The following is a 6,982-nucleotide window of genomic DNA, read 5'->3' on the forward strand; positions in this document are numbered from 1 at the left end:
TCCAGATACCTCAGGTACCGGAGGACAAATGGGATTTGCTTAGCAGGCCCATTACTGCCGGAGAGGTCCGAGGGGTTATTCAGACAGGGAAGAACCATAAATCCCCGGGTCCTGATGGGTTCACAATAGAATATTACAAAATTCTTAGCTCCTCCCTGGTGGACCCACTAGCGGCTTTCTACAATCAGGCACGCGAATTGAATAGTTTTCCCCCGTATTTCAACACGGCGTACATTACTGTCCTACCTAAACCTGGGAAAGACGATACTTTAGCATCCTCCTACCGCCCTATCTCTCTCTTAAATTGCGACTTGAAATTGTATGCCAGGATTTTGGCTGTGAGAATTAATTCTGTCTTGCCATCCATCATCTCCACCTATCAAGCGGGTTTTGTGAGAGGCAGAAGTGCGGGAGGTCATGTCATCAGGCTGCTCTCTGCTATAGAAATGTCGCACTATTATAACATTGACTCCCTGGCAGTGGGGTTTGACTCAGAAAAGGCCTTTGACAGGGTCTCATGGGACTATATGTTTTCAGTCCTTGGGCGTTTTGGGTTTCCTGTCCAGCTGATTCGGGCGATTTCAATTTTATATCAGCGGCCTCTATCTCACATTGTAGCGAACGATACCATCTCAGAAGCGTTTTGCGTTGCCCGTGGGGTGAGGCAGGGGTGCCCATTATCCCCTATATTATACATTTTGGCCTTAGACCCTTTGTTAAGGAAACTGGCAGAATCCCCCTTTATTCAAGGGCTTCATTACCAACATGGGGTGTTTAAGGTGGCAGCTTTCGCTGATGACATGTTAGTTTTCCTATGCAATCCTGCTGTCTCGCTTCCCCATGTGTTAGACTTCCAAGCTATGTTTGGGAAATTTGCTGGGTTAAAAATTAACGTGGAAAAATCTGAAGCTTTGGATATACGAGGGACTTTAAAATCCACCTGGTCTGGTACTTTTCCATTGAAGTGGGTAACTACCTCCTTAAAGTATTTGGGCATCTATATACCTGCTTCTCCCAGTAAACTGTATGGGTTAAATGTAACTCCCCTGAAACAGAAAATGCTTAAACACCTTTTGGACTGGAGGGATTTGCCTTTGTCTCTCTCAGGGAAACTCCTCTTGGTAAAAATGATGGAAATTTCGAAATGGTTGTACCTTTTTCATATGCTTCCGGTTTGGCTCCGGAAACAGGACGTTAAAGAAATCAATAAGGGGTTACAATACTTCCTTTGGAATGGAAAGAAAGCCCGTATACCTCTAAAAATACTAATGTTGCCAAAGGTCAGGGGGGTCTCAATTGTCCGGACATAGAACGCTATAACTACGCATGTTTGGTGCGCCACCTCCGAGATTGGGTATGTCATACGACTCTGTACTCTCCGATGGATCATTACATAGCTTGGATGGCACCTCATGCTCCAGGGGCTATTCTGCACCTTCCAGATTCTTTAATCCCAAAATTAATCAGTGGCAGTGCAGTGGTCCGACCTCTACGTCAGATGTGGCGATGGTTATGTCAGCAGCTCCAAGTGTCTCAGAGTTCGTCCTCTTGTCTACCTATCAGAGGATATAAATTATTCTTACCTGGCATGACGCAACCGATATTTCGGGCGTGGATTTCAAAAGGATTGCATAGTATGCTGCAATTACTTACTCAAGGGACAGATCAACATCAGATTTGTAGTTTCCAGGAGTTAATGGATGCGTTTGCTGTTCCAAAAACGGATTTTTACGGCTATTTACAGCTTCGACAATTTCTGTTGGCTGAACTGAAGGCTAATCCGGCCTTTGCGCACGGATACAAAGTGCGGGATTTTCTAATGGGGGAAGATGGGAAACGCCAGTCAGCCTCCCAATATTACCTAGCTCTGACGAAGCTGCTTCCTATGCAACATTTGGACAGGGTAGTAGCGAAATGGAATAAGAGCTTACCCCAAGCTATATTTCCAGGTGATTTGCAGGATTGTTTTCTCTCTATACCTAGATCAGTGGCTAATGTTACGCTTCGTGATCAGGCATATAAGTTTTTGCATCAAGCCTTTTACTCTCAGTGTCAAGCTTATTGTATGGGACTTACTAAAGATAGGCAATGTACTAGATGTACTACTGAGCGCCCAGATTTCTATCACTGTTTTTGGACCTGTCCCAAGGTGCAGATTTTCTGGACAACTTTACAGAACTTGGTTTGTTCTATGTGGGGAGTTCCTCTTCCCTTGGACCCAATCATTTGGCTGTTTGGATGTTCCAGGATGACAGATTCATTATTAACAGGCAGCCAAAACTGCATTTTCCAGAAGATCATCCTAATTGCTCGGGCTGCGATTTTGGCACAATGGATACAACCAGTGCCGGTTTACAATCAGGTGTGGAAGACCAAATTTCATAAATTACTGCATATGGAGCTGCTGATGGCGAAATCTGTTTCTCAAGCAAAATATACGAAAGTCCGCTTTCTGTGGCAGTCATATATTGTTCTTCTACCAGCAGAGGACTCTGGAGTGCTACCTTGATAAGGCCCAACATCATCTTGTTCATATTAGGTTTGAGCTTTACATATTTGGCCTTATAACGAACTGATATGGCAGCCTTGTACCACCAATGACCTTATTCTTCACTGCTCATTAATTATGACTTTTTCCTTACTCATTTTCCTTTACATTTCTATTTTTATATATTTTTATATTTGATGCTGGTGCAGAGTGGGAGGGAGGGAGGGAGGGAGGGGGGGGAAATAAGGGGTTAAGGTTCTTCAAGGTTCTTTAGTGTGTTAAAAATAAAATGGTTGACAGTTGGATATAACGTGAAAAATGTACTATGAGAGTTTGATAGTGCTGAGCTTACGATTGTGCTACCTATTTGGACTTCTTATGTGGTACTCAGTCTCAACTGATGTTTCCCTGTGTGGTTATTACTGTTTATTCTCTGACTGTTCCAATAAAGATATTTACACAAAAAAAAAAAATACCCTAATTCTAAAAACAAAAAATGAAGTTTCTGCAGGAAATGGGGTGGGAGACGGGGATCCCCAGTATAAATAGCTGCTTTGATTATTTTTGTCAAAAGAATGCAACCGAAATCCACCGGCCGCCTTCACATGACGAAATAAGAACCACTGTTGGTTCTGAAGTCGTGGGTTGCAAAGAAACAGTAGAGTCCCAGACCAGATGGGATGACATTAAAAAGAAAAGAAAAAAAAAAAAAGGGAAATTAACATTGCATCATGAGGATAGAAAAACTGTTTCTGCTCCAAAAACCAGAGCGCGTCTTCTGGTGGATTGTGGCCTGGTCATGTGACAGTCGCGAGGGGTCCAACAGCAGGAAAAATCTGTGGGAAGGAGAACCATCCCTCCACGAACCCAACTTCCCCAAAGCTATAAAAAGGGGTTTGCTCTGACCATACGCACAGAGCTCCGGCTATGAGTTTAACTGCTGAAATGCAATGTTATCCTGGCATTGAGCAATGCACTCCACATATACCACCTGCCTCCTCCCCCTCTCCAGCTTTGAGCTTTGCATGGGAGGACATTTAACCACATTCTTATTATGGCCCTTCAACAAAAACGGTTTTTCTCTCATGGCTTCATTTGGGAACTCCAGTGGACGGGACAGAGGGGATGCGGGGCGAGGGTTGCATGAGATGTCTCTGAATGGGCTGAGCTGGGAGTTGTTTTTATAGGGTGCTCCGATCAGGGCACGTTATGGCAGCATTTACTTGTTGGCTGCAGGTTCTCTCTTTTCATGGCCCTGCTTCATACGAGTAAGAAAACAGGCTTCATTGAACTGTGGCAGGGGTGGGCAATCCCAGTCCTCTGCCAGCTTGATTTTCAGGATAAATGCAATGCATATATGTGAAATATAGTTGCACGCATTGGGTCTCCATTGTTTGAAAACATCTCAGACATATTCACTGTGGATATCCTGAACACCAGACTGGCTTGCGGCCCTTGAGGACTGGAATTGCCCACTGTTTCTCTACGGCGTCCGGTAGGGCTGTGCTTTTCTAGTGCATTTATTTTGCAGGTTAGCCTTAAGCGCAACTCAAAAGGTCAGGGCCCTTTTACATGTCAGAATTTATTTCTAAAGTATGGAGCAGCAGATGAAACCTAGAGGGCAAAGCCCAGGGATTGAGAGCCACAATGCACAAATATGGATTTGGCTGGAGGGGAGGTCATCATAAAAGTCTTCATTTTTGACAGGATCAAGTCGGGTGCCAGTGATCCAAACAAAATCCTCAAGAGGATGATCATCAGAAATTTGACCCAATAATTATAAGCATGGATCAGCTCGTCCTGCTTGGGGGTGCATTAGTTCTCTTCTGGTCATTAACATAGTAACATAGTAATGACAGCAAAAAAACGACCAAATAGTCCATCCAGTCTGCCCAACAAGTTTCATAAGGTAGTAATTGCCACGCCGTGCAGGTCACCCCCAAGCCTTATGTTAAGGCTTATATTAACAATCGAAACCAAAACAAAATTTCTGCTAGCAATGTAATTACAGGGTGAGCAGTCTTTTTGATAATTTCTATAATGCTTCTTTTGGACTTGGCCGTAAATGCAATACTGTGCTTTTCCCCTAATATCTGTGTATCAGTAGCCTGGACTGTAAAAGTCAGTGTTGGCTTTTGTCTGATTCCAGTTCCCTTTCTTTCCACCTGTTGTTGAAGTGGAGAGTGAAGCTGCAGTTGTATCAAAATCATGTAAGCTAATTGGTTAAAGGTAGTAATTGCTATGCCTTCTGTTAGGGGTAGTAGCTGGTAGAGATGTGAATCGTGTCCTCGATCGTCTTAACGATCGATTTCGGCTGGGAGGGGGAGGGAATCGTATTGTTGCCGTTTGGGTGTTTAGAGTATCGTTAAAATCGTGAACCGGCACACTAAAACCCCCTAAAACCCACCCCTGTGTGTGTGTGTGCGAGAGAGTGAGGGAGCCTGTATGAGGGTGTGTGTATGTGTACTAGAGAGAGGGAGCATGTGTGTGTGAGAGAGGGAGGGACAGAGGGAGCCTGTGTGAGGGGCAGTACTGAGAACGGGGTCAAACTCTGGGACTAGTGATAGAGTGGAAGGGGTTGAGCCTAGAGGTGGAGGGGAGAGATACTGGCAGGTGGAGGAGTTGGGGCCTGAGAGGGCAAAGTGGCCAGGGGAGTAGGGAGAGCGAGTGGAAGGGACACTCTTACAGTGAATTTCTAGGGACGTTCTGCTCAAAATATTTAAAATTCTGCATCTTTAAGTAATAACTTTTTTCTGTATTAATTTAAAAAGTAATTACTTAAAGACTGTCATGTAAATTGTGTTATTTTGACCAATATAAAGTTTGCAGAATTTTGCAGAATTTTAAGTTTATGTGTGCAGAATTAAAAAATTTTTTTTTGCGCAGAATTCTCCCAGGGGTAATTTTATAGGTGCTTATTTTTTAAATCCTAAAACTAGACACCTTATTTATAACCCAGAAAAGGGCCTGCGTGCTGAAGAGCATTTCCTGGTCTCTTCTGTGTGTGGTTTGTTGGGTTTCTGCACTGCACAATTTACATTCTACCTGGTTTCAGCTGCTTCTTACACCCAGTTAAGAAGGGGGGCCTGCCTTCTTGATGACATAAGATCACTCCATGGTTAAATGAGACCTGCAGCATGCTTCAAATTAAATAAAATAAACATTTTATTTCATCTACGTACTGCTTTTACTACAAACCATTGCTAATATTGAGGAAAATGTCAACCCCTTCTCAAAAAAAAAAGAGAAAACTCAAAATGTTCTATGTAGTCAATGGAACTGCTCATAAATAACCACAAGTACATCATGTCAGCAGGATATGGTCACAGCGTGGGACATCAGTAATGCCAACTCTTCTTCTCCCGTTCCCCTCCTCCCCCCTCGACTTTCAGCACATTTCTGTTCCTCGTGGTTTCCATCTGCATGAAACTGAGGCAAAGTATCTGAGGCTGCTGTGTAGGTTGATCGAGACTCTTTGGTTTCGTGGGCATTGCCTCTGAAATATCACTGCAGAGAAATAAGGGACAACAAACAGAATGTGGTGCTGTCTTTCTAACTGACCAACTTAATACAGTTCTTGACGCTCCCTTCATCAGGATCTAAACCGAAACCTGCAGGTCAGAGCAAAGCAGGACTTTCTCTAAACATACAAGTGCATCCCATTAGATTAGTGGTGAAGAGGGGGGAGGGGTACTGCTTTGTTTGCAGGGTGATAAGAAGGTGACAGAAAGTCAGTAGAATACTCTAAGGCCGCGGTAGATAGAGTGCGGCAGTGCCTGGCGCACCCTCGTTCCCCGCACGCACAGTTCTCTTCACCTAGCGCTCGATACTCTCTTCTAATTGCATGCAAATGCATGCCGCGGCTGCGAAGCCTTAGGCAAGCGTTAGGCCCGCGCAACCCATTTTACGGTATAGAGCGCCTATACAGTAACCTGGGTGCTCGGGCCTAAGGCTTCACGGCCGCGCTGGTATCTGTCATTTCAAATGTCATTTGAAATGACAGATACCAGGAAGTCGGGATTGCCGTCCCCTCTCCCCTCCTCCCGAAGCAAAAAAAAAGTGAAAAAAAAAGTTGCGAGAGAGAGAGGGGAGAGGACGGCAATCCTACGCTCGGCGACTTACTTTTGCAGCCCCCCTCCGGACATCGTGGCTTCCCCCGTGCCAGTTCCCCTTCTCCTCCTCCCGAAGCAGGGCGCGAAAAGCGCGAAGCGACTTACTTTTGCAGCTCCCTCCGGACATCGGACGACCTCTCCTGCCTCCAGCTGCTCGCGAAGAAGGACGCCTGCACGGCCGCTGAAGATGTGACGTCACATGCCTGACGCCAAACGTCGTGACGTCACGTCTTCAGCGGCCGTGCAGGCGTCCATCTTCGCGAGCAGCTGGAGGCAGGAGAGGTCGTCTGATGTCCGGAGGGGGCTGCAAAAAGTAAGTCGCTTCGCCGCTTTACACTGCCAGTCCCTTCTTCCCTCCTCCCGGAGCAAGGCTGCTTTTCGC

The 6,982-nt window shown here is 45.2% G+C and overlaps 1 long non-coding RNA gene across 1 annotated transcript; it reads right to left on the reverse strand.

Annotated features, from left to right (window-relative positions):
* Positions 1 to 5,629: 5,629 nt before the first annotated feature.
* Positions 5,630 to 6,759, reverse strand: LOC115096264. Its single transcript, XR_003858006.1, has 2 exons — positions 6,706 to 6,759; positions 5,630 to 5,995 (listed from the first exon to the last, which is right to left on the reverse strand). It is a non-coding gene; the product is annotated as an uncharacterized LOC115096264 (long non-coding RNA).
* Between the last annotated feature and the right edge of the window lie 223 nt (positions 6,760 to 6,982).

This window comes from Rhinatrema bivittatum, chromosome 7, assembly GCF_901001135.1.
Source record: "Rhinatrema bivittatum chromosome 7, aRhiBiv1.1, whole genome shotgun sequence".
NCBI classification, from domain to species: domain Eukaryota; kingdom Metazoa; phylum Chordata; class Amphibia; order Gymnophiona; family Rhinatrematidae; genus Rhinatrema; species Rhinatrema bivittatum.